We start from the raw sequence: 27,494 nt of genomic DNA, 5'->3' as shown, positions 1-27,494 counted from the left end.
TTGTTCAGGGTAACCAGCTCCTGAAAGATTTGGGAGCAAGAATCCAGTTCTCCAGATGCTGTTTTGTTATTTTTATTTTCTTTGTCTTCACCAAGAAGTCTCTGGATAAGTGAATTGCTGTCCTGTTCACATAAATCATAGTGACTAAAGATTTTTACATAGCAATGTGCATTAACTGAAATGTACAGAGACAATTGAACAAAAAAAAATCAACATTAATACTTCAAAGTCACTATGTAACAGTGGGGAATAAAGTTACATGAAGATAAAAATATATAACTATGGGGAATGAAGGGATCTGAATTCCAATCTGTTTGACTAATGAAAATCAGTTTAATAATATAAGGATATCATTTCATGTTCTGTTAGATATGTTTCCTGTTTTACTTTACATTATAAAATTAGAAATTATAAGTTTCTTTTTTGATACTCAACTCAAAGAGAGAGATGAACCAAAACCATGGTTTTTTATATGTTACTTTGTATTTCTGGACTCCATTCCCTTAGTAGTAAGATCAAGGTATCCTACTTCAATTTGGTGATATCTCTGTTCTAAGATTTTTGGACTGTCAAATTCTCATATTCTATGATATGTTTATACAGGCTGGATATAGTCTAGAAAATAAGATTTTTAATATGGTTGAATGAAGGAACCCACTCTCTATTTCTCTTTGTGTTTCCTATAGGTCTTCCTTCACATACTACCAAAGTGCGCACTAAACTTTGTTAATTGGCTAATGGAAGATAAAATAATCCAACTGAGGAAAATGTCTGTTTTACAGAATCATAGTAACTTCTTCCTGAAAATTCAACAAGAGCTGAAACAAAGCCAGTTATTTTGCTTGTCCTGTCATGGAATTATTTGATGCTTTACTAGTTTCATTCATTCAATCAGCCTTTATCAATACCCTGTTTCTGGTGAACATGGAGATAGATATACTTTGCAGATCCCATTCAGGGAAAGACTTACTGACCCAGCTGTCAGCTCTTTGGGGGATTACTTTACCTGAGAGAGTTGCATGGGCAGATTCACATTCTTCCTGGGACAGCTCACATCCGGTGACATATGATGGTAAGGGTAGAAGGTCTCAACTGGTTAATAGACAGTGGTGTGTACTGCAAGGAGAAAGTGGTATGGATCTGGGAAAAATCAGTTGTCTGCCTTAATGTGAGTGAAGTGTCCATTCTGAGGGAAATGATTTGTTGTACTTAAGTGATTAGCATATAATTAATTCCACATTATATCTTCTTTTGAATGAAAACAATTGCTGTTAGGCCATGAATACTTTAACGTAACCAGATTGTTAGTCTGCGTAACAGATTTATGGCTTAAATTCAACCATCCTACTTTAACTTCTAGACGTTGCTGCCATTTTAGCTCTGTTACAGGCTGCTCTGAAAGCAAACCCTGGAGTTGTTGGTCTGCCCTATCCTTTCCCCCATTCCGTTGGAGTTTAATGGACCTGGACACTGGTGAGCTTCACAGAGTTCCAGAAAATTTCAAAAAATAGTTGCATCCACTATTTTGTAGGAAGTACTTCTCCAATCACACTGATGGAAGTCTTTCCCAAATATCTTACGGGAGGCCAGGATGCCACATGTTTCATTTTCAGCCTGCTTATTCTGGCACATAGTTTGCCCCAGTACTGATGTCTGAGGGTGAGTTTTGACCAAATCTTGACAATAGGAACTGATCGTTATTGCAGATATCTCTAATTCTCAGAGGGCCACATCTACCCTTACTTTTCTCCCTTTAGATTCTAAAGAAACTCTTGGTATCATCCAGTTTGGTCATTAAAAACTCTGAACTCTCTCAGTGACCACAAGCATCATAACCCCTTTCCGAGAAGAAAAAAGGCAAAACAACTATAAAACACCAAACAAAGCCTTCTATCACTAACTAAAGAGCCAGAAAATTGGCAGCCTTGCAAGACAGAATATTTTTAGTCTATAACCACTCTATTCTAACCTAGATCACAGATCTTACCTCCACCCAGATCGTCAAAGGCCAAGTGGGGAATTTAGACTTCCACATTCACCAGGCTGTAAGGAAAGTCGCAGAAATATGGGAGTGGTGTCCGAAAAGGCTGATCTCCTCCTGCAATGGGGGTGGTGTCCTAAAAAGCTTAGCAGGGAGCAGAACTCTCGTCGTCACAGGACACTAACAAGTCCCAACCCTTGGGCAAGTAGAAACAATATGGGGAGCCTGGACTTCCACCTTCATCCTGAAGTAATGAGGTCTCCTCTCCTTCTGCTCTCTGGGTTGACATCAGAGAGACCCTTCACCCTTGAGCCTTGGCCCTTGACCTGTCCCTGCCCCTGCCTCGGCTACTTAGCCCTGTGGTCACTCTCCATATCTTGATATTATCAGTTCTGTAAACTTGCCTTACATTCATTTTCATGTATTCTGTCCTCAGATGACCAGCTTCTACTTTTCTCTCAACCCTTCTAGAAACAAAACCGTAAATATCCTTTCATTCACCAGCACTTCATCGATTTAAACACCTTTCCATTACCTTTCATCTCCTTGACATTCTTTCTTCTAGCTCATCCACTCTGCATTCCAGGGCTAGGCATTATAATCCCTTCCTTGACTCGTGTTTTAATTCTTTTGCTCCTCTCAGGTTTGTTGTTCTCATTTGGTGAACTGCAGCATGGGTGAAATAGAACCTCTGCTTACTCTGTGCTTTGACCCACATAGCCGGATATGGGTGGGAAAAACACACAGCCCTCCGGAATGGTTATCCTTTAAATTCATGATGATGAATCTAATGACAGCGAGAACATTCATACATGCTGTGTCCTGGCAATAATACTACATTTTTTCTTTCTTTCTTTTTTTTTTTTTTAGAAGCACACTATGATAGTTAACTTCATTTGTTCGAGGGCTCATATGGCAAGCATTAAACCAAGTATGGGCTTTGATTCTGTGAGCTCAGATTCATATACTTAGGAAGATAAAAGCAAACTGATCCATGTATACGGATGAAAAACTAAAGGCTCACCGTTAATCACATTGTAGTTTTTAAATATTATAGCCCAGAAGCCAGAAGTCACAGGTCTTTTAGGTCTTTCTGTATGTTCCATAAGGTATCTGCACTTTTCTTGAGCTGAGGAAACTCAGCATCCTTTAGCTTCTGGCTGAGAGCACTGGTTAATCCTTGAGCATCCAGGATTCATGGAAGGCTCAGGAAGGCTTCTTTCTCTATGCCATGGATTCCCTTTACCATCGTTGACACTGGATGAATCCTGGGTAGATATTTTAGCATGGCTTTAATGAGATCAGCCACACTTAATCCAGTAGCCCAGGTGGCATATCCTTTTAGCTTGATGATATTGTATGCACTTTTAACCATCATTTTATGCATTTACTTCCAGTTTTCACTGTCATTATCTGTTCCCATTTCTAGGTTCAATTCCTGGAGAGAAACACCTGCCACATTCATTCCACTCGACACAGCCACCCTTGAGTTGCCATATTCTCCCCAAATCCAACCATGGCAACTGCGAGGAAGAAAGCCAATTTTTTTCAGCCATAAAATAGTGAAATCTAGCAGAACCCAGGCTATACTCACTTCCAGTCACACAGGGCTTCCAGTCACTAAGTCCACTTAGTTTCCAGGTAACACATGAGAATATCCACTAGGTTGGAAATGACAATTATGATAACAACCAGTACTGTACTTGACTATCTGAGGAATAATGAATTTGAAGACATTAACATTCCTCTGCACCAGATTGAGCCGATTCTCTCCTTCCTGCTGCTGGATTCCTACAGTCATTGCCACAATCTTAGAGTTGGCAGTCATAGAATAATCTTCATCTGCTACAGTTTTAGGTGTCTGAAGAAACAAGCGCTCCCATGTTGCATATCCCCTCATTTCTCCTTTGAGTTTATCTTCCAAGGCATCCACAAGGGTAAGTTCATCAGCCAGAAGCTTTCCCAGAATGCTGATGGCACTTGCCATACCAGCTTGCCCAGCACCCACTACAGTGACCTTGTTGTCTGGGATGGTTGTCTGTTCTTCTGCAACTGGTGCAGTCAGTTTTTCCTTTAACGAGTTGCCATTGTGCCGGAAGAGAAGTGGCTGTAGGCACCACGTGAAGAAGACAATGTTAGCTACGTGCCAGTAACGCTACATTTCTTTAGTTCACTCATTTTTTTTTTTTAAAGATTTTATTTATTTATCGGGGGGGGGGAGCGCAAGCACAGGCAGACAGAATGGCAGGCAGAGGCAGAGGGAGAAGCAGGCTCCCTGACGAGCAAGGAGCCCGATGTGGGAATCGATCCCAGGACGCTGGGATCATGACCTGAGCCGAAGGCAGCTCATTAACCAACTGAGCCACCCAGGCTTCCCTAGTTCACTCATTTTTAATGGGGGTTAGCTTGCTCTAAGCAAGCAAAGACTCATTCTGGGAGGAGAGGAGTATAAAAAGTGGGAAAAAATAGGAGAAGCGCTGGTCTGTTCCACTCACTTTCACCTTTTCTGGAGATGACTTCTGACCTTTCTCTTTAGTCCTTCTGGATGAGCATTTGCTTGAGGACTCTTTTACTGGCTGTCCTTTCCTGCCTGGCTTGCTCCCATAGATGTCTATGGCTCACCACTTCTGTATATATCAACCTATTTTAAATCCTAATCTGAAACTCTCTCCCCAGCACTTCTCATCCCTCTTTCCTTACTCTGTTTTTTCCATGCACTAAGTGTCCTAACATAGTCCATGATTTACTGATATATCATGTTTATTATTTATTGCCCATTTGCTTTTTCTAATGTATGAACTTGATGAGAATGAAGATTTTTGTTTGTTTGTTTTCAGCAGTACATCTCGACTATGTAGAATAATGCCTGGCTATGGAAGATGACTAAATGAATAAATTTCAGAAGTCCTTCTCTAAAAAGAACATAGAATCTTTGCACTTCCCAACTGAACCCTTTCAGTAGATTTCTGATGCCTACAGGGTAAAGACCAAAATTCATAGCATAACATCTGAGGTTCCATATGAAGAGAAATGTTTTCTCTTTATTTTTTAAAAAATTCATTCCTCTGCTCCTTTGAAAGACACAGAAATGTATTACCTAGACACCCAATCGTACAAGGGTCTGTTGAGCACCTTGTTGAGGGAGGTGTTAGCTGCCTCAGGATCTACCCCAGCTGCAGAGAGCACTCTTGCCTGGAGATGTAACTTTCCATAGGGCCCTCCTCCAATAACTGATTGCAGGGGGTTTAAAAGCCTTATCTTTTCAACCCCAAGCTGTCCATGGAGCTGGCCAAAGCTTTGAGGTCCATCCGTTCTCCTCTATGCAATCCTAAGTTTGACTCCTTTCATCTACATACATTGATGCCTACTAAATATTTGGTGTGCAAAACTCCATCTCGGCTTCTGCTTCCTGAGTACAACCCGCAGTCTGCACCTACCTGCCACATGTTCTGGATTCTAGAATCTCATGTGCTGTGCTCTCTCATGATCCCAGGTTTTTAAGCACATTGTTTGATCTGCTTGATCTGTTCAACCGACTTCCTGTCTTTGAAAACTCATTTTTTTAAAAGATTGAGTTTATCCGCTACATCCTCTGAGCAGCCCTCCCTGGCCCCTTCAAGCTCAGTTACCTTCTCATTTGTATTCCAGTGACACTTCGTCTATATCTTTATTATCACCTTATACAGTATACAGTGGTTAGGATTGTTAGTTGCAAAAGACAGAAACTGTTCAGTTTGGCTTAAAAATGATATTTTATTGGCCTCACATAACTGAAGAGTTGATCAGTGATGCTGATTCCAGATGTAACTGAAGGCAAGGGCTCAAAACAATGTCATTAAGGTACCAAATCTCTTTCTACCTGTGCAATAGGCTATCTTTGTCTGAGTGCAAAACCTCTGTCTACAGCCCAAGATTCACTTCGTGCCACCTTTTCTTCATTAGTGGATAGAACAAAATCTTTTATTTAATGACTTTAACATGAAAGCTCCAGGAAAGGCTCGCTTAGGTCCAGCTTGAGTCACTTGCCCATCCTTAAATCACTGTGAACAGTCATGACATAGCTGATTTTCCAAGTGTGGATAGAAGTAGCAGCTCTAACCAAACTGTATGGGATATGTCCCCTAGAGGAATTATGGTTACTTTTAACAGAGGAAAGAAAGGGGTTACTTGCAAGGCAAAAATAGCACATAGTGGCTATGTGCTGTAATGATGGCCAAAGTTAGAGACTGAGTTCTGTTAGGCTCATCTTAAGATTCTAGACGTTCAAGTCATTCATGTCCATCGAAATACAAGGTGTATTTCAAGTGGCTTGACATGAAACTGAGGGAACGCTGGCTTTTACAGTTGAAGCAAGCCCAGTACAACAGAAAATTGATGACACAATTGGGTTAGTGAGAACAAGACAAATGTTTGACTCTTGAGTTAATGTAGTTTCTATCTTGCTGAGCTCCAGTGAATAAAAACAGAGAAATAGAATAAATTTTAAATATATAAATCACCTTAGTATCAGGCTTCTCTCCTGATTTATTGGCAAAGGAGTGTGCTATGTAAGCAGATAGAGGCCTAAATATGGCAAAGAAATAGTGTAAGAACAAAAGCAAAACTAAAGAAATAAAGGCATGAATGACAATTATGTGAGATTTAATCTGTTTACTTAATGGAAGTGATAACCACCTAAATATTTAGTGTCACTGATAATTGGGCCACAGTTTAGCCATAACATTAAATAGCATACTCTGTCATATATTTATGTTTATGTACCTGATGTGTAATTATACAAATGAAACAATGAAAGAGAAAATAATACTAGGAAGGCGATATCACACTAGTATTTAATACTCCAAAACTCTACAGCCTGGCTATAGTGGAACCCAAATTTGACTCACAGCCTACTAGAAGCTTAGGATAAGAGGGAAATGGAATCCATTATACACCTCTTTGTGCCCAGTTATTCGGAAGAAGCATAAACATTTATAACACTGTCACAAAAGCAAATCACCCAGTGAACAGAAAGAGCCTATGTGATAGAGTCATCAATATCCTTAGCGCTAGCATGCTTAAACACTTCACGTGACAGAAGAATTGTCTGCCTGTAGCCCAAAACTCACTTCATGCCACATAAGCTGACATCATGCCAAAACTCACATCAGTTGGAGTTATTAAATGGCAGCGCAGAATGCTATAGGGCTGTACAAATCTCAGGAGTGAAGAAATGTGCCTGTGATCTGACAAACAATCAGAATCAGGGTACAAGACCTACATGAAATAAGTCTTCTCAGATTATGTTCTCTTTAAAGATGCCTGTGACAAGATAAATTTTTCTTCTTGGGATAACTTAGAGCATTTTTTTTTTTTTTTTTTTTAACCTAGGACCATCTGAAAGAAGCAATCCTAGGACATGGCGTGTACTCTCTGTCTTGACTACAGAAAGACGTTTTTAAGGGAAGAAAGTAGCACATATTAACTTTTAACATTGTCTTCTTTTAAACAGCATTAAGTTACAGAAAGCAAAGATTAAAATAATCACTAGCTGTAAAGCAGGGATGAGAGTCCAAGTATTTTAACAGTCTGGCACTGGTAGGGACCAATCAGAACAGAAGCTAGAGGCAGCCTCTTGTCCTGGGGTAGGATTCTGGGTTTCTGGGCCTCCTTCTGTCCAGGACATTCAACTTTTAGTTACTAAGTGGTGGTGGCAAAGGGCCAGCATGAAATGAGGGTGAGGTGGCCCTCAGGGAACCCAGAGTAGCAGTTGTTTTCCAGTGAATATCTGAGTTTTTAATATTTTAACACTGGCTCTTGGAGAAATGGCTGATTCTAGGTCTGGGCCATGCAAGATGATGCCTGGAAGCATCTTGTATTGCGGAGAAGAAAGAAATGCTTACGGACAAGAAACAAAGGAGGCAAATGGAAAAACACAATAATAGTAGTATGTCAGAGAGACAAATGAACCAACAGAAAGCTCAGTGGCCAAAGCTGGAGCAACTTGAACAATAAAATTTAAAAAAAATATATATAAAAAAAATATATAAATAAAATCTTTTAAATATATATATAAATTTTATATATCTATATAAATATATATAATAAAATATCCATGAGTCCATACTGATATAAATATTTATAAGTAAATAGATAAGAAACAGTAGGTCAGAAAAATTTCTAAATAATTTAGGGAGATATTTCACACTCAGGGAGATGGTACGTAACTCCCCAAATTTTAAGTATGATCTGCATATGGGAACTTCCTTTTTCAAGGAACAGTATGGAAGGGGTGGGAGAGTCATTTTATAGTGGAAAAATCTGATACTACTCAAACACTAATATAGCCAGAAAAGTTGTATTGCTGGTACGATAACCTTGATATAATATGATGAGAAGAGCCTTTGCCTATATAGTCTTCCTCCCAAAAACACATAAGTTCAGTCTAATCATGAGAAAAACATCAGACAAATCCTAACTGAGACAAATCCTAACTGAGAGACATTCTACAAAGCCCATAACAGTGCATGTCCAAACTATTGGAGTCATCAAAAATAAGAGAAATCTAAGACATTGTCAGAGTAGAGAGAGGGCTAAAGAGACATGATGATTATATTTAATGTGGTACCCTAACACCACAGTAGGTGACAACCAAGGTAATGTTAGTAAGTATGGACTTTAGTTAATAATAATGTACCAATATTGGTTCATGAGCTGTGACAAATACTAATAGTAATACTAATAGAAGATGTTAATCATAGAAAATAAGATTTAGAGTATACGGAAACTGTGCAATATTGTCACAACTTTTCTGTAAGTAAAAAACTATTCCATATAAGATTTATTTTTTCTTTATACTGAGATATAATTCATATGATATCTACAATATAGATTTAGTATATTCACAAAATTTTGCAACCATCACCACCATCTAATTTCAGAACATTTTGGAAACCAAAGGGAGAGACCCCACCTTATGTATTAGCAGTTCTTTATGCCCTCCCCCAACTCCTGGTGACAACTAATTTCCTTGATGTTTCTGTAGATTTGTCTCTTCTGGATATTTCGTATAAACAGAATCATCAATATGTGGTTTCTTGGTCTGGCTTTTCATGTAGCATAAAGTTGACAAGGTTCAACCATGTTATAACTGGTATCAGCGCTTCATTCCTTTTTTATGGCCAAGTAATATTCTGTGGCATGCTATACCTTATTTTGCTTATCTGTCATCAGTTGATGGGTATTTGGGTTATTCTCTCTCTCTCTCTCTTTCTGTCTTTCTTTCTTTTTTTTTTTTTTTTAAAGATTTTATTTATTTATTTGACAGAGGAGATCACAAGTAGGCAGAGCAACAGGCAGAGAGAGGGAGAAGCAGGCTCCCTGCTTATTAGAGAGCCTGATGCTCCCTGCTGAGTAGAGAGCCTTGATCCCAGAACCCTGAGATCATGACCTGAGCTGAAGACAGAGGCTTAACCCACTGAGCCACCCAGGTACCCCTATTTGGGTTGTTTTCATTTATTAACTCTTATAAATAATGCTCAAAATAGTCTTGTACACATTTTTGTGTGTATATATATGTTTTGAATGCCCTCCGTGATATACTTAGTTGGAGAATTGCTGGGTCATATGGTAACTCTATGTTTAGCATTTTGAGGAACTGCCAGTGCATTTTCAAAAGTGGTGCACCATTTTACATTCTTACCAGCAAGGTGTAAGTGTCCAATTTCTCCAAATCCTTACTAACACTTGCTATTGTCCATGTTTTGCTTATAATCAGTGGGTGTGATGTGTCATCTCTTTGTTTTGATTTACTTTTCCCTAATGAATGATAATGTTAAGTACCTTTTCATGTGCTTATCAGCCATTGGTACATATTTTTTGGAAAAATTTCTATTCAAACCCTTCGCTATTTAAAAAATTAAGTTGTTTATCTTTTTGATGTTGAGTTTCAAAAATTTTTTATATATTCTATTCTTTATTTTATTTTACTTTTTTTTTAAGATTTTATTTATTTGTTTGACACAGAGAGAGATCACAAGTAGGCAGAGAGAGGGGGAAGCAGGTTCCCTGCCAAGCAAAGAGCCCAATGCAGGGCTTGATCCCAGGACCTTGGGATCATGACCTGAGCAGAAGGCAGAGGCTTAACCCACTGAGTCACCCAGGCGTCTCTTACTTTATTTTTTAAGAGAGAGTGTGAGCACTTCCAGGGGAGGATTAGTGGGAGAGGGAGAGAATCTTAAGCTAAATCCTTGCTGATCGGGGAACTGGATGTGGGGTTCGATATCATGACCCTGAGATCATGACCTGAGCAAAAAACCAAGAGTTGGACGCTTAACTGACTGAGCCACCCAGAGACCCCTATGTGTTCTTAATATAGGAACATCTTTTTCTGATTCTTCATTTTTCTCAACTCTTGTGCATTAGAAAAAGTAGGTACTCCCCCAGTCTTCACAGATTGGCCTTGTACTGGAGAAAGCTTTACCAATTAGCTCAACCAGAGATTCTGGGAGCCTCTTGAACCCGTGTTCTAGTCCAGCTCACGTTCTTTGTTCTTCGCAGTTTGCAGGCATCTAGGGTACACCAAGTTCTGTCAGTGCACAAGGACAAGCAAAACTAAAGTCAATTCCTTGGGCACTTCTGAGAAAATTGGGTTGCTGGAGATTCAGTCTCATTCTTTTCCCCTCTAGGAAGAAGCTTGCATCTGGGCTTTTTCATTCATTCACTCTGTGCTGAACTTGGAGGGGTACTATAGTGACTGCCATCCCAAGTCTCCATCTCTGTTCTTACCAGCTTCTGTGCAGCAAGATTATGCCAGGTACATCAGCACTCCAGGGCACATAAGTCAGAAGCCAGTCCATTGGGTAGCCCCCAGAAGAGCTGTGGCTTTAGACAGCAGAGCAACTCCTGCAGTCAGCTGTGGTTTTTGTCTGCTCACTCTTTGATGAGCCAAGGGGAGCAGCTATCTCCATTCTCCCTCAGGCACTTAAATATGGAGGGACTCTCTGAGATCCAAGATTGGCAAGACTGAAGACAGTCCTTTGGGGGAGTACCCTCAGAAAAATTGGGGTACTGGATGCATGAACCAGTTCTTTCCTCCCTTGGCAGAAGCTGGGAGCTATTGTATGCTGCTGTCTATTGTATGCTGCTGTGCCAGGGGTGGATATTCTGGTATGTTCCAAATCTCCTTACCAGCTTTGAGGAGTCTGGTTTTGTATTCACTCAGGATGCAGGAGACTATCATTTAGTTTCTGGATTTCCCTCAAGAGGAATTTTTCCATGCATTGTTGTTGAATCGATGTGTTTTTGTAGAAGAAGGGTCTAGGTCTTCCTGTTCTGCCCTCTTTCTAATATCGCTCCCTGTAGTTTTCTTTTCTTGTGCTATTTTTATCTGTCTTTGGTATCGGGGTAATGTTGGCTCCATACAAAGAAGTAGGAAGTTTCACCTCTCTTCTACTTTTTGTGAACAGTTTGGAAAGGATGTGTTAATTCTTTTTAAAAATGTTTAGTAGAATTCAGCAGGGAAACCATCTGGTCCTGGGCTTTTCTATTTGGGGGAATTTTTTTTTCTAAATTTCTGATTAAATCTCTTTGCTTGTAATAGGTCTGTTGAAATTTTCTGTTTCTTCTATATAACTTTTAGTAGTTTGTTTTTCTAGGAATTTATCCATTTCATCTAGGTTATCTCATCTGTTGGCATGTAGTTGTTCATAGTATTTCTTATAAACCTTTTTATTTCTGTAAGATCTTTAATAATGACCTATCTTATTTTCAGAATCTTTTTGTTGTTGTTCAGTCCTGTGACATTTTTGTCAGGTTTGTTGATCTTCTCAAACTTTGGCTTTGTTAATTCTATTTCTTAATGTTTATTTCCTTTAATCTGCACTTTAGTATTTATGATTTCTATCCTTTTTGTGTTGGGTTTAGTTTGCTCTTCTTTTTTCTAGTTCTTTAAAGGTAACTGTGGTTTTTGGTTTAGTAACTGTATTTTGTTAAGTTTATTTATTTAGTAATCTCTACACTCAGTGTGGGGCTTGAACTGACAACCCCAAGAGCAAGAGTTGCATGACTTTTCTGACTAAGCCAGCCAGATGCCCCAAATGTATATTTAATTATAATTATTTACAACTCTAAATTTCCTTGTGAACACTGCTTTTGAGGCATGACATAGCTTTTGGTATGTAGTGTTTTTGTTTTTGTTTGTCTTAGTATTTCTAATTTCCCTTGTGATTTTGTTCTTGACCTATTGGTTGCTTAACAGTATGCTGTACAATTTCCAGGTATTTGTGAGTTTTCCAGTTTTTCTTTTGTTGATTTCTAATTCTATTCCATTATAATCATAGAATATATTTTCTGTTGTTACTGTTTTTTAAAGACTTACTTTATGACCTACATATTGTCTATCTGGAAAACATTCCATATTCAATAGAAAAAAATATATACTCTGCTGGTTTGGGATATAGTATTAGGACCACTTGTGTTGTTCAGTCTTGTATACATCCCTGTTGATTGTATGTCTAGTTGTTTTCTCCATTTTGGAGAGTGGAGTTTTGAAGTTTCTGACTATTACTGTTGAACTATTTATCTCTGGAATTCTGTTTTTGCTTCATGTATTTTGGGGCTCTGCAGTTCTGTTCATATACATTTATAGTTATTGTACCTCTTGTTAGAATGACACCTTTGTTATTATGTCATATATTACTTTGTCTCTAGTAACAATTTTTGTACAGTCTATTTTGTCTGTATTAGGTTAGCCTCTCCAGCTCTCTTTTTGTTGCTGTTTCTGTGACGTATATTTTCCTGCCTTTTTGCTTTTAACATATTTATGTCTTTGATTCTAAATTGTGTGTATTCAGCCTTGTCCAGAGCAACTTCTTGCTAGAAATGCCTTGAAAGGCGGGGAAACAAAGGCAAAAATGAACTATTGGGACTTTACCAAGTTAAAAAGCGTTTGCACAATAAACAGTCAACAAACCAAAAGACCACCGACAGAATGGGAGAAGATATTTGTAAATGTCTTCTCAGATGAAGGGCTACTATCCAAAATCTATGAAGAACTTATCAAACTCAACATCCAAAGAACAGATCATCCAGGCAAGAAATGGGCAGAAGACATAAACAATTTTCTTCAAAGAAGACATACAAATGGCCAACAAACACATGAAAAAAATGTTCAACATGACTCAGCATCAGGGATATACAAATCAAAACCACAATGAGGAATGACCTCACACCAGTCATAATGGCTAAAATTAGTAAGTCAGGAAATGACAGATGTTGGCAAGGATGCAGTGAAAGGGGAACTCTCTTATACTATTGGTGGGGACACAAGGTGGTGCAGCCACTCTGGAAAACAGTATGGAGGTTCCTCAAAAAGTTGAAAATAGAGCCACCCTATGGCCCAGCACTTGCAGGACTAGGTATTTACCCCAAAGGCAGAAATGTAGTGATCTGAAGGGACACCAGCACCCCAGTGTTCATAGCAGCAATGTCCATAAGAACCAATCTATGGAAAGAGCCTAGAGGTCCATTGATAGATGAATAGATAAAGAAGGTGATTGAGATATATATTTATGTGTGTGTGTGTGTGTGTGTACATAAGTGAAATAAGTCATTCAGAGAAAGACAATTACATGATTTCACTCATATCTGAAATTTAAGAAACAAAACAGAGGAGAATAGGGGAAGAGAGGGGGAAAAACAAAACGAGATGAAATCAGAGTGAGAGACAAACCATGAGAGACTCCTAATCATAGGAAACAAATTAAAGGTTGCTGGAGGGGAGGGAGTAAATGGGTAATGGACTTTAAGGAGGGAATGTGATGTGATGAATACTGGGTTTTATATAAGACTGATGAATCACTTACTTTTATCTCTGAAACTAATAATACACTATATGTTAATTAATTGGATTAAAAAAAAAAACCTTTTAAACAAAACTGGAAACAATCCAAATAAACTTCAACAGGTGTGGATAAAAGCAGGTTGCAAGCCCTACAGTGGAATATTACTCACTAATCAAAAAGAATGGGCTTAGACCACAGAGGACGTTTAGGGCAGTGAAATTATTCTGCAGTATACTATAGTGGTAGATCCATATCATTATATATTTGTCTGAACTCCTAGAATGCACAAACCCAAAGTAAATGGATTCTGGGTGATAAAGATGTTTCAGTTTTTGCTTCATCAATTGTAACAAATGTGTCACTCTGGTGCTGGGTATTGATTGTAGGGGAAGCTCTGTGTGTGTGTGTGTGTGTGTGTGTGTGTGTGTGTGTGTGTTGAGGTATATGATCTCTGCAACTTCTGCTCAGTTTTGCTGTGAACCTAAAATTCTAAAAAATAGAAGTTTTTTTTAAAAGGAAAAAATTGTGTGTATTCTAGATAGTATATTGTTGGATCTTTTTTTCTTAAAATCAATTCTGCTAATCTCTGTCTTTTAGTTGATGTGCTTAATTCGTTGGTGTTTAGTTTAAATTACTGGTAAGGTAGGATTTACATGTGCCATTTTGCTGTTTATTTTCTATACATTTATGTCTTTTTAATTCCTTTGCCAATTCTCTTACTACATTTTTTTCAGTTACTTTTTTTTTTTTAAGATTTTGTTTGTTTATTTGAGAGAGAGAGAGTGAGTGAGTCAGAGAATGAGCAGTGGGGAGGGGCAGAGGGAGAGAGAGAAGCAGAATCCCTGCTGAGCAGAGAGCTTGATGCGGGGCTCGAACCCAGGACCCAGAGATCATGACCTGAGCTGAAGACAGACTCCTAACCAACTGAGCCACCCAGGCAACCCTCAGTTATTTCTTAGTGGTTATCCTGAAATTTACAAATGACAATTTGTAACAATCCATGTAGGATTAACACCAATTTAATTTCAATATTATACAAAATCTCTATTCCTATATAGGTCCATTCCCCCTCCTTTTTTGGATTGTTTTTGTCATATTAATTACATCTTTATACATGGTGTACTTACCAATACAGATTTGTAATGATTGGTTTATGGTCTTTTAAATCAGATTGGAAGACAGGAGTAACACAAAATACATTTAGCTTCTATTTACACTTATCCACATTGCTATCATTGCTATGGTCTTTATTTCTTCCTTTTTTATTTGAGTTAGTGTCTCATGTCATCTTATATCTGACTAGAGGACTCTAGTATTTCTTGGAGGACAGGTCTACTAGTGACAGACTTGCTCAGTTTTTTTTTCTTTTTTAAATCTGGGAATGACTTAACTTTTCCATTTTTGGAGGAGAGTGTTTCTGAATATAGAGCTCAGAGTTGGTAGAGTTTACCTCTTTTCTTTCACCATTGTAATTATACCATGTCCCTGTCTTTTGTTATCTATGGTTTTTGATGAGATACTGTCTATTAATCTTACAGAAACACTTCCTGTGATGAGTCCCTTCTTTTTTGGTGTTTTCAAGATTCTTTTTATCCTTTAACAGATTAATTGTGATGTATCTTAGTGAGGATCTCTTTCATTCTATCCTATTTAGAGTTTACTGAGCTGCTTAGATATACAGATTAATTTTTTTCATCAAGTTTGTGATGAGTAAATAATTTAACCATTATTCAATGAAATATTCTTTCTTCTTTTTTTTTTCTCTCTCCTCTCCTTCTGAGAGTCACATTATTTTTTGGTTGGTATGCATGGTATTGTCCCACAGACCTTCTGGCCCTGCTTCTTTTTCTTCCTGTTTGCTGAGACTGAGTAATATCAGTTAATCTATTTTCACTTTCTCTGAGTCTTTCTTCCCCCTGCTCAAATAAACTGTTGAGTCCGTCTTGCAAATTTTTCATTTGAGTTATGATATATTTCAATTCTAGAATTTCTGTTTGGTTTCTTTTTATAATTTCTGTTTTTTATTGATATTTCATATTCAGTGAGACATATTCCTTCATTTCCATCTAATTCTTTAGACATGGGTTTTTTTTTCTTTGAAATGTTTAAAATAGCTAATTTAAAGTCTTTGTCTATTAAATCCAAAGTCTTGGCTTCCTTAGAGACAGTTTCCATTTACTACTAGCCACCTTGTATGGATAATACTTCTTGTTTCTTTACCTGTTCCTTTGTTGTTGTTGTTAACTGAACATTTTAAATATGTAACGTGGCAACTCTGGGAATCAGTTTCTCCTTCCTTACCAAGTTTTTTTATTTTTAGTATACCTTTTTTTTTTTTAGTGAATTTTCTGAACTAATTCTGTAAAATCTGTATTTTGTCATGTGTGGCCAATGAAGTCCCTGCTTAGCTCATTGGTCGGCTAATGACTAGACAGCTATTCAATAAGACTCTTTAGTAAGAGTCTGTGTACATGTTTGGAAATTCAGACAGTTGAAAACTCTGTACTAACCTTCATACCCTGCTGGTGCAGAGCCTCAAGTTTAGGCAGAAGTGAGAATTAAGGCTTCTAGATTCCCAGGAATACGTCTAAGTTTTTAAAACCCTATTCAGACAGCTCATTGTATTTTTTCTTTTAAGCTTTTTGGTTAGCCTTTTAAAAATTTCTCTGTTACCTACTACCTTAGGCAGCAGTGATGTTAAACAATTGCCACTGATTATTGTCAGCAAATGCCCCAGAGACTAGGCTGCAGTAGGAAAGTTCCAAGTCTGGTCCAATAGTGTCAAATCTTGTAAGACAAAAGGGTAAGAGGGCTTTTCCAGGGAATGACCAGATAGATCAATTAATAATGACAGTTATCTGGAAATGAGGCTTTCAAGGGGATCCAACCCTATTATTCCTCTTCCAGTGGCTGTGAGGCTGCTGATTTTCACTGTGATTTTATGGTGTTGGTTTTCAAGTATACCTCTGAGCTGTGGAAGTTTTCATGGTTCTGGGGAAAGCTAAAATCTGATAAAGCTCACCGATTTACCAATAGTTAGCCTTTTAAAAAAATAAATGCTTCCCAGAAACGTTCAAGCCTTTGGTTAATTTCTAGAGTTTTGAAAATGTTGATTTTGACAGTGTTTGCCAGTGACCTCATGGCTTTTATGGAGGGCAAGCTTTTTGAACTATTTTACTCTATCAGTTCCAGTGATATCACCCCAAGGAATTCGTTTTTTAAAATATCTTAACACTTGCTTTGGTCATATAACATGAGCAAAACCCGATTCCTTAAAAAAAAAAAAATATTATTATTTATTTTAGAATGAGTGCGTGTGTATGTGTGAGCAGGGGGAGGGGCACAGGGAGAAGGATAGAAGCAGACTCCCTGCTGAGCCCAGAGCCTGAGGCTGAGCTCAATCCAAGGACACTGAGACCTAAGCAAAGACCAGGAGTCAGATGCTTAAACAACTGAACCACCGGGGGGCCCCTAATATCAGCCTGATTCCTAAGCACAGTTGGCATAATTTACCAACCGTGAACTAATCTAAGCCTTATTTTTCTCCATATCCAAAGAAGAGATTGGTAACTTTCTTTTAACTCTGGTGTTGTCTGGAGATCTTTAGCAAGTGTCTGGCCCTAAGCCACACAGATGGAAGGTGTTAATTATTTCCTTAACATCTGTCAGTGAGTATGTAAAAATCCCACTGCTTTTATTTTTTTCTACTGCGATTACCCTTCACCCCACTAGTCAGAGCATCAAACAGAATTTCTGTTCCTATCTTTCTAGCACATACCACCCCAGCTTCATAATATAGAGGCCCTATTCCCGATTTAGAACTAAATCACTTGTTTTCAAAATGTCTTCATATTAGAAAACTGTTTTCAAAATGTCTTCATATTAGAAAATCAGTCTTTAAGGAGGCCAGTCTACTTGTATCACAATTTTCAAAAGTTCTCCAAACCAAGAACCATATCAAACATGGGTGTGCATATTTTGCTGTTGTAATTTCTGTAGGCTTTACGCAGGGAAGGGAGAAACTGAGGCAGAAAACAGGGAAGGCGCAAAACTCCTTGAACCAGTGCATTTCAACCCTGGCTTTAAAACACCTGAGTTTAAACCCTGAGCTTAAAACACAGTCATATCTGATCTCCTGCCCAGAGCAATTACATCAGAATCTCTGGGAATAGGAAGCACACATTTCTATTTATTGAAAGCTTCCCAGGTGATTCTGAAATTCTGTCGGGAATGAAAACCACTAGCAGAAAGCATGCGCTGGAGCACATCGCTACCCCTTGTCTCCTTACGGAACTAGCTGGGAAACCCCAGGCCTGGTAGATCTGCCCTTGAGACGCTTGGAATATGGAGAGGACGGGTTACATTGCAGCAAATGGCCTGAGAAGCTGCATCTTTGCAGGCAGGACTAGAAACAAAAGCACACTCTGGATATCTCTGCATCATATGTATGGAAATTAGGTACCGAGTTAGAAGGCAGAGTCCTGGGTTCTATTCAACAACTAACACTCACTGAATATCTGAATGTACCAGCCTCTATCCTGTATTAACTAACTAGTTTGGGTAAGTTACTGAACTAGACCTTGGGTCAGTTATTTATAATTTCTGGATATGGAGTTCTTCTAGGAGCCCATGGCAAAGTTTTTAACTTACCAGTATTTTGCCAAGTTCCTGTGTGATTTTGTTCTTTCTACTTTGGAGGGTTTGAATATAATTTCCTTTATAAAAAGGCAATGTTAGAAAAATCATTGTTTTTTTTTTTAATGCCCTTAGTGAAATAATAAAAGTCTGGAAGCATTTTATTGGAAAAATGCTTTTTTTCCAATTGGAAAAAAAAATTAGCTGTCTATAAAATTTGGAAGTCTGGGAACCAATCATTTGGAAAATAATATCTGTATTTGATGACTAGCTTAAGGAACACTGATCCAAATTACTCTAACACCAGCATTTTAAAACCTTGTTTTGAAATGTGAAATGTCAAATACCTTTATTTTTCCCATCATGGCTTATAGAAGAGGTCTATTTAGGATTTCCCTTGAATTTTTTTTTTATCTACAATTTTATTTTTATCAGCTTTTGCACTAGAGCTTACTGAGAGAATAGTAGTCTTATCTGTCACTGCTAACAGCAAATTTAATTTTTTTCCAAAAGATTTTTGTCTCTTGAGATAAAGCTAAATGAAAAAAAAATTAAACATTTTCTTTGGAAAGCTCTAGCTTTTCAGCTGGAAATCTTATATTGAAGAGCTGTTAACCTTTATCCTGTATCATTAACAATCATTTGAAAACATTATAATCATTTTGGTAATTGGGGCAGAATACTCCAGCTGTGTCATTGTGTCTGGAGTCCCTGTTTGAAGAAATCAAGTCTTTAAAGAATAGACCCCCAGAGGGATGTGGGAGTGATTGAATCTGGTTTGTTTTTTTTTTTTTTTTTAAATTCTTTGTCCATACTCTTTTTCTGTAAGTGGGCCTATTTTAGTTTCAAAGATGCATACTCCAAAGACCAAAGAATGTATGGTGTTTCCAAAAGTAATACCAATGGTTTTTTCCCCCTAACTCCTTTCTGTTCTATGTGCCAGTCTTGTCTATCTAAGCAAAGCAAGGAATCAAAATATTGTTCTGTGACTTCAATATATAGATCTCAAACTTTAATGCTTAATCATGAAATCATCAGAATAACTTAAAAGATTAAAAAAAACCTGGAATAGTAGCTGGTACTGAGTAAGTGCTCAATCAGTGTGATTGAAAGAATGCATGAGTGCTCATCAGGTAATGGAATAGGTACCCAAAGGCTTTGTACTCTTAATTGTTGCGTAACAACTTAAAAAACACATCTCCACTCTAGTATTTCTCCTGAACATCTCAAGAATGGTCCATTTCTATGCCAGGTAAACCACTTATCAGAACATTTCTATTGAGTTTAACGTATTTATTCAGAGGAAATAATTGTGTAGATAAAGGCACAAAAAACCCACTAATTCTTATCAAAACATAGAAACTCTAGCCAAGTCCGTACACATGCCCCAAAAGTCTAGTTTACCAGAGATGACAGTGTTTAAAAAAAAAAAATAATCCGTATCATATCTCAGGTCTCCCAATTTCCAATACAGAGCAAATATTTGGATCTTAAAGCCTCTCCCTCAACTTGTACATTATTATTTTGTCATTTCAGTAGCTAGATGAGCAGATCAAATCTTTTGTTTTGAGACTTATTTGTAAGCTCCTGTGTCTTTGGGCATGTTGTTCACTGTATTTGAAATTGCAGTTTACTCATCTGGAAATAAGACTACCTCTGTTCATATGGAGGTTCCTCAAAAAGTTGAAAATAGAGCTATCCTATGACACAGCAATTAGACTACTGGGTATTAACCTTAAAGATACAAACATAGTGATCCGAAGGGGAACCTGCACCCCAATGTCTATAGCAGCAGTGTCTATCATAGCCAAACTATGGAAAGAGCCCAGATATCCATCAATGGGTGAATGGATAAGGAAGATGTGGCACACAACACACACACAGACACACATACACTCAAGAATACTACTCAGCCATCAAAAAAATTGAAATCTTGCCATTTGCAACAAACGCGAAAATATGCTAAGCAAAATAAGTTAATCAGAGAAAGATTATTATATGATCTCATTTGTATGTGGAATTTAAAAATAAAACAGAGGAGCATAGGGAAAGGGAGGGAAAAATAAAACAAGATGAAATCAGAGGTAGGCAAACCATAAGAGACTCTTAATCATAGGAAACAAATTGGGCTGCTGGAGGGGACGGGAGTGTGGGGATGGGAGAATTGGGTGATGGACATTAAGGAAAGCACGTGATGTAATTAACACTGGGCATTATATAAGTCTGATGAATCACTGACCTCTACCTCTGAAACTAATAATACACTATATGTTCATTGAATTCAAATAAAAAATACCTCTGTTTAATATTGCTAAAAGAGTAGTTGAGTTACAGATATATAAGGTATTTCTCATATCAAACACACTCAGAGTTAATTTATTTTCCATTTTTTCTCATTAATGGCAATCTTGATAATATACTCATTTTAATAATGAGGTCATGACCTCTTGAATGGGACAAAGATCTCTGGGAGGGGATGGAGCATGTACTTAACAGCAAAATCAGTGTGATTGAAAGAATGCATGAGTGCTCGTCAAAATAGTTCCTATTTTGAAAGTTGGCAGAAATATTTTATAGAAGTGAATTCCAAATGTCCCATCCATCAACATGTTCTATATATTCAACTCACAAAACCTATTCCAAATCTTTTCACTTGCCTCTGTGCACTCTACTAGAGCCCTATACCAAATGTCCATCATCTCTGAATTAGGGCATTCTGACTATAGCATCTACTTGGTTTCCTTGCTTCCAGTCTTGCCTGCTCTTCTGAAATCTGTTCTTCAATACAGCATCCACAGTGTTTTTTTGTAAGCCATAAATCGGTATCCAGCATTGGAAATTTTCATTAAAATAAAATTTCCACTTTTTGCTCTGGCAATAATCCTATAAGCAGGTTTTGGCTTCATGTTTGCATTAGTTTTCCCAAGGTGCCAACCCAAATGACCAGAAGTATGGTGATATATTATTTTTAAACATTTTTTAAAAGATTTTTATTTGTTTATTTGACAGAGATCACAAGTAGGCAGAGAGGCAGGCAGAGAGAGAGAGAGGAAGTAAGCTCCCCACTGAGCAGAGAGCCCAACGTGGGACTCTTATCCCAGGACCCTGAGATCATGACCTGAGCTGAAGGCAGAGGCTTTAACCCACTGAGCCACCCAGGCACCCCAAGTATGGTGACTTAAAACCATAAGAATATAGTCTCTCACAATTCTGGAGACTGGATGTCCAACTCAGGGTGTCTGCAAGGCCACGCTCCATCTGAAAGATGGAAGAATTCTTTCTTTCCTCTTCCAGCTGCTTGTGGCTCTAGGCATTCCTTGTTTTATGGCAGCATTACTCCAACTTCAGCTGTCTTTATCCTTACAAGGCCTTCTCTGTGCGTATGTCTGCTCTAATTTCACGCTCACAGTTTCAGGGACCATTCCAGCACACCATTCAGTATGCTCTCTTCTTGATCTTTACCTTCATCTATCACTGAGTCCCTATTTCTAAATAAGATACTACTCTGAGACTCCAGGTAGACATGAATGTGGTGGGTGGCAGGCCTCAAGTCACTACAATCTTTTCATTCTTTCTTTTTTTTTAAGATTTTATTTTATTTATTTATTTATTTATTTATTTGTCAGAGTGAGAGAGAAGCGCACAAGCAGGCAGAGTGGCAGGCAGAGGCAGAGAGAGAAGCAGGCTCCCCGCGGAGCAAGGAGCCTGATGCGGGACTCCATCCCAGGATCTTGGGATCATGACCTGAGCCGAAGGCAGCGGCTTAACAGACTGAGCCACCCAGGCATCCCAAGTCACTACAATCTTGTGGAATGTTCCCTTTTAGTCATTTATTACATTTTAGCTACTTTGACCTACCCACTTCACTCACTCTCTAGGGCTTCTATGTATCCCCTTTCCTGCTCCTGGGGCATCTGTATCCCTGAAATTTGCATGGCTAGCTCCTTATCAGTCAGCTTAAATATTCCCCCTTCAGAGAGACTTTCCTTGCCCTTGGCTAATGAAATAACGTAACTTACTTGCTTTTCCATGACTTTGTTTTATTTTCTTTGTTATAATTATGACTTTCTGAAGTTATCTTTTAAATTTTTTTATTAATTTGTTCTCTTTACTTATTAATCTTATACCACAAGATTCTGATAGAATATAAAATCCGTGAGAACAAAAACTGTACTTATATTTCTCATTAGATTTTTATAATATATTTTTCATTATCATTTTATATTATATTTTTCATTATCTCCTGTATACATCTCCATAATAGGAACATAGTAGCACTCGGGAAATATTTGTTGAAAGAATGAACCGTGAGGAGAAAGGGTATGAATTAGGGGCTGATTGACCAAGATCCTAGCCCTTACTTCTCATTCACTAGCTATGTGATCTTGGATGCCAAAAATAATCTCTGTATTTATCAGTCTCTCCATTTATTAAGTGAGAGAGTTGATTACTGAGTAGTTTTCTGGTTAGAAGGCTCTTTTACTGCAACTTTCAACAGGTGCTTGACCAAATTTTCATTGAAGAGACAGAACTTGCAAATGGAAATGTCCATATACTTTGAATAAAGCCTGTATGCTAAATTAGCAGATTAATTGGAGAGCTGTATGTTTCAATATGATTTGGGGAAAGCAATCTTTTTTCCTTAATAGTTCTTTCTGAATGCAGTCATCGATTCTATTTTCTATTTTGTCAATGGGCTCTTGCATATTTCAGATCACTTGGATCTCATTTAATAGTCTGGGTCAGAGACTCCATTGGTCTGGAAGTCGGGTTTTGGTTTGCTTAATCCCACCAAGCTAGAGAGAAAATATCTGATGGCTGCAAAGTGGTGATGACAAAAAGATTACTAACATGCTCACAAGTTCAAAAGAAGATAAAATTGGAATTTTCTTTTAATTCATTTACTTTAAGAGCAATTCAGATGAATAAATGACTTCTAAATATGCCTTCTAGAAGTTTTTTGATTTTGTTTGTTTGAGAATTCTACACAATGAATCCTGCCTGAGTACAAATTCTGAAAATGCTTTCTAGAGAAGAATAGAAAGAAGATATTTTCAGCTCTAAGTTGACCTCCTTCTGGAACAAAACATCAAAAACTATAATACCTCAAAGACAAAAGAAACATCAGCTTTCACTGGTGATTTCCATGTCTGCTATTGTGCTTATTATCTAACAGAACTAATTTTGTTTTAGCCTCTGAGAGGAGATAATATATAGCCTCAAGCGCATAATAACTGACCCTAAATCTGAATGTGTTCTGTACCCAGAGCAGCTGCTACCCTTTTGGCCATCTCGGAGACGGATGTATTTGGAAATTTTTCTTTGAAATTCTCATGTTAACAATAACAATTTATAAATATGGTGCTTCAGCTCCTGATTATAAGAGCATGCAATTATTCAAGTTGCATATAAATAGTTCGACTTGCAAAAATCCATTCAGTTCTTATCCTAGTTCCTCTTTGACCAATGGGGGTCAACTGGATATTGGCCAAGATGTAAGGGTGGTCTGTGGTTAGACAACCAAAACTCTCTCTGGGAGACTTTGACTCAGACACACTGTTTTCTGTTGTTGTCAGCCATCAAATAGCTGTTGATATCTTTTAACATGATAATTATAAATGAAGGACAGAGTTGTATATAGACCTAGTTATTTCCCAAAGACCTGTTCTCTAGCAGCTAGCATGGTGAATTTTAAAGTACTTTTTTCTGAAGAGAAACATTTATTTCCCATGTCATTTACTGAAGGATTAAAAAGTATTCATCATGAGGTGAGAGTTACGAGAGAAGGAGCATACAATTGCATATGCTACCAAACATGGTAGCATGGCAGTGGGATAAAGATCCAAGGCCTCTAAATCATAAAACTGTGAATCTGTCTGCGTCGGGGTCCTTTATCCCCCACTTCCTCCTGTCTTCCTGTTTTCCACTTCCTGCTTTTCTTCATTTCCTTTTTCTTCTTCTTTTATAGAGCTAAAGGTTTTGGCCTGCCTTTTAATATTTACTCAGGATATTTTTCTGGATGTGAAATTACTGGGTGAAAGGAAAAACATCAACTTCTAAAAATTTCTAGTAATCAGTTTTTACTAACCTGGTTGGCAGCATTTGTGTTTATCAGCAGTTGCATTCATATAGGAGTCTTTGTTATATGAAAACAATATTAATAACAAAGCAATTATTGAGAATTGTTAGGGATCTAACATGGTTTAGGCATTGTGGTAACACAAAGAGTCTGAGAGGAATTCTGATTCTGGAAAGTTCTGAATCAAGAGAAGAGAATAGTACACAGAAAAAATTAGGAAAGTGCAATGTTGACTTACTTGCTCAATCTTAGAACTCTGAAGATACAGGAATGTTCCTATGCTTGATGGAAGTGGAGTTCTGGTTAGCCATTCAGTTATTATTATATTAAAATATAAAATTGAGCATAGCTAAGTGGGAAATCTTCATATCTGTATTTTCCCAGTAGGCAGTCATTAACCCTGATATTGACTCTGTATCCCAGTGAACAGAACACTCTAGGCTGAATTTTTCAGCTTTGCCCCACTTTTCCTCTGGAGATTTTCTGATGGGAAGAAAGTTCTCAAACCTTCCACTCCAGCTTTTGCCTCAGCTGTTTTGATCTACTCCGTCTTCCTTGCGAGAACATTGAATATTGCTCTTCCATAAATGTTGCCTCCTTTCTACTTTTCCAGCCTCTGCTTCACTATTTTTCTAATTATTTCCAACATGAAGACATGATATAATCAGGCAGCATCCCACGTAGTAAAATATCATTTTTGCTGTGGAGATGAAAAGACCAAACCAAAACAAAACAGGACCAATCTGTAAAGGTTGGAATCATCTTGGAAAACTTAAGAAGAATCTTGAGTCTGTCTAGATTAGCATCTGGTAAGAGACAACTCTTAAGAACAACTAAACAATCAAAAGCAATGAGAATGAAAGCAAATTGAAGGGGGTTATGAAAGGAGTGCAGCAGGTTTAGCAGCTTGAGTGTTCTGCCTTTTGTCTCAAGACTAAGGAGCTGAAATTAACTGGCATGCACTTTGTATCTATAGTGAAGCTAGAGATTTATCAATAATAAAAATATAGTGTTGGTTCATTCAAATTCACTTTAAATCCATGCACAGTTTGGTTAATATGTACACAAAGTGTAATAAGCAGTGTAGTCAAAATGTTGAAAAAGGCCAGTTTAACATTCAGACAAATTTTAATTTCTCAAGGGTCAGAGTTCTCCTTTTTAAAAAATATAGTACACAAAGTGCTTAGCCTGATTTTGAGATTTTCACAGTTTAGTAATCTCAAATAAATATACAGAGTATGTAGTATTTTCGTCTTGGCCACTGATAGTTCAAACATTTTTTAAAATTACTTTGCCTTTATTTTTAATGTAAATTTTACTTTAGAGAGTATTTGTTTTAGAAACAATTTAAAGTTGGAATTTTTGTTTGCTTCCAACATTTTTGGTCAGTTTCTTGGAAGTTTAATTTACATACAATAACATTTACCAATTGCAAGCCTGTAAGTTGATGATTTTTAACAATCATACACAGTTGTATAACTACCACAATTATGATATAAAACATAACTATCATCTCAAAAACTTTCCTTATGACTTTTTTTTTGTCAGTACTCTTGAGCTTCTTAACACCGCCTCAGTGACCACTAATTTGCTTTCCATCATTACAGTTTTGTGTTTTCTAGGATTTACGTAAATGGAATCACGTAGTATGGGATCTTTTATGATTGAATTCCTTTCTCTTGGTGAGCTTCATGATTTTAATGTTTATTCATGCTGTGGTGTGAATCAGTAGTGTACTCCTCTTGCATGAAAACGTGAAAAGTAAAACTACAGAGAAAGGTAAAAAAACAAAAAACAAAACCCCAAAAGCATTCTTTCTAATGACAATAAATATTTTGGAACAGCTATCCTAAAGAGTCCTAAAGAGTTAACTTCTAGTCTTACTTGTGACTAAATCATTGACATCGAGAAATGAGCTCATTGGTATGGCAAGGAAATAACCAGAAAATTAATTGAGCCTAAATAAATTCATCTTGACTTCTAATACTCCTCCAACATAGACATGTTGACTTTTTGGCACTGAATTAGTTTGAAAAAGTCTCTAGTGCTTCTGGTATGTGTATGTTTTACTTCTAAAGTAGTTAAACAGCTTTTAAGAAATTATTTCCTTGAACTGAATGAGAATGTTCTTCCTGGGTATAATAACATAAACTTCATTCACCTTTTTCATTGTTTATCCTGCTGTTCTTGTTAATTAGCAGAGACATCTGTGCTTACCTACACCGTATTTTCCCTGATAGGATAGTCCTTTTTTGCTGCTCATGGCTTAACTTGCAGTGATGATTCATGCCTGGACTTTATAGAGAATGAAATTGTGAGTAAAGGTGCACAAACACTATTCAAACAAAAACAAAAAATAAAAAGTTTTTACAGTGAGGAAAAAACAGACAAGCTTTATGTGTTTATGTGTTTAGTACCCTTTTAGTCTCCTTTCTTCCGCTTAGCAACCCAGGCTGCTATACTTCAATTCTTGTTCCATGTTGTAGAGTATAAGAAGTAAATATTTAGGCTTTTTTTTTTTTTTTTGGATGTGTGGTGTGTTTTTTATTGAGAAACATATTTTACAAAGAAAGGTTCATAGATGATATAAATGTGTTGATTAAAGAATAATAGTAGAACACATACTATATTCTTACTACCCAGCTTCAGCAATAGAACATTAGAATTCCTTTGTGTATCTCAATCCTATGACATACCCTTGTTTTAATTAGCGATTAGGGATGCATGTATATCCTAAACAATACATTGGTTTTTACTCTCTTGGCCCTTTATATAAGTGTAAGCATTAAGATGGATGAATCTCACCATTATTGAGCAGAGAATAAAAATTACATCATAAAAAGATAATCACTATGTGATTCTACTTATATAGTAGACTAAAAAACATTTAGTTTTGTTTCATATTGCTCAGGCTATTATAAAATCCAGTTCCTCTTAGTGAAAAAAACATGTGCTACTAAAAAAGCCAATGGATAAA

General features: G+C 37.3%; 1 pseudogene; it reads right to left on the bottom strand.

Moving 5' to 3' along the window:
- Window positions 1–3,053: 3,053 nt before the first annotated feature.
- On the bottom strand, window positions 3,054–5,427 carry LOC101680484 (annotated as a pseudogene).
- Between the last annotated feature and the right edge of the window lie 22,067 nt (window positions 5,428–27,494).

Source organism: Mustela putorius, unplaced genomic scaffold (assembly GCF_011764305.1).
Source record: "Mustela putorius furo isolate JIRA1106 unplaced genomic scaffold, ASM1176430v1.1 tig00003993_pilon_pilon_pilon, whole genome shotgun sequence".
Taxonomy (NCBI): Eukaryota; Metazoa; Chordata; class Mammalia; order Carnivora; family Mustelidae; genus Mustela; species Mustela putorius.
The sequence above is the reverse complement of the archived record's forward strand: the minus strand, read 5'-3'. Positions and strand labels throughout refer to the sequence as shown.